Here is a 1,519-nt window from a genome sequence, read left to right as displayed (position 1 = left end):
CAGACTGGTGCAGAAGCTCAGCCTCACAGGTGAGTTACTCTGGGGCTTGACTGCGAGGAGAGAGGGTAGTGGAGAACGAGATGCCAGAATGTGATGTAACATTGTTGGCTATCCTACAGAGAGAGAGCAGGTCCTGTTCACAGAGCCAGGCGGCAGGGGGAAACGTGGCTCTCATCTGGACAGCTTCTTGCGGAGCGTGGAGYAGGAGAGGGACTACTACAGACAGGAAGCAGACAGCCTGAGGAGGATGCTGAGGGGCAGGTGCTCCTGTAGCCCCTGTCGGGGGCACCTCCAGAGCCGCAGCCCCACCCGCCAGTCCCCTGTCAAGGTAAAGGAATGGCTGTCTAATATTAACTAGAAATGTAAATAGGGATTTGTTACACCATCTTCAGTGTTATAAATGTATAAATGACGCTATATATCAATTTTCAGAAATGTTGGTAAATTATCTTTGATTGCTTAAAGAAATGATGAAAAAGATTGGTGTGTTTTTTCACTATCTAATCATGGCATGGGGTTGTTCACTGACAGACATGTATTTGTTTAAAATATATTACTTGATGGTTTCATTTCAGAGACAAATAATCATATTTCTTAGGAAAATGCTATATATCCGGCTCACTCTCAGAGAAATAAGTTGTACTGCTAGGTTTTACKCAGTCAAATGTAATACATGGTAACATTTTTAATAAAGAACTGTAGAAATTATATWTTTTTTTACATCAATATAATAAAACAATTAAATAAAAATGTATTCAGTAATATAAGACCTGTGAAACATTTACATTTGACATTTTAGTRGTTTAGCAGATGCTRTCATCCAGAGCGACTTAAAGTAAGTGCATTCATCTTAAGGTAGCTAGGTGAGACAACCACATATCACAGTCAAATATACAGGATACCAACATTSCATTCCAGCAAAACAATATAGCGGTTAGCAAAATAAACACATTTTCATACACACTKAAATCTATTAATTAAACATCTGAGAACAGTAATATTTTACACACGCATGAAGCAATCATTTCTGATGAAAAAATACAAATGTGAAAAATTGGTGGACATAGCATTTTGTAAATAAACTCTTCAAATATTACTTTTTCCATATTAATCAGAAAAAAATCGCATTTCTGACCAATATCTCCTGGACTGCGAGCACTTTGTCATAATACTAATGTAACAGCTGATGTACTCTTTTGGGCAGGGGGGCAGCTATGATTCTGACATCATGTCTCGTTCCCCTGTTTTGGGCAGGGGGGCAGCTATGATTCTGACATCATGTCTCGTTCCCCTGTTTTGGGCAGGGGGGCAGCTATGATTCTGACATCATGTCTCGCTCCCCTGTTTTGGGCAGGGGGGCAGCTATGATTCTGACATCATGTCTTGTTCCCCTGTTTTGGGCAGGGGGGCAGCTATGATTCTGACATCATGTGTCGTTCCCCTGTTTTGGGCAGGGGGGCAGCTATGATTCTGACATCATGTCTCGTTCCCCTGTTTTGGGCAGGGGGGCAGCTATGAT

The sequence above is a fragment of the Salvelinus sp. IW2-2015 genome, unplaced genomic scaffold (assembly GCF_002910315.2).
Source record: "Salvelinus sp. IW2-2015 unplaced genomic scaffold, ASM291031v2 Un_scaffold2116, whole genome shotgun sequence".
Taxonomy (NCBI): domain Eukaryota; kingdom Metazoa; phylum Chordata; class Actinopteri; order Salmoniformes; family Salmonidae; genus Salvelinus; species Salvelinus sp. IW2-2015.
The sequence above is the reverse complement of the archived record's forward strand: the minus strand, read 5'-3'. Positions refer to the sequence as shown.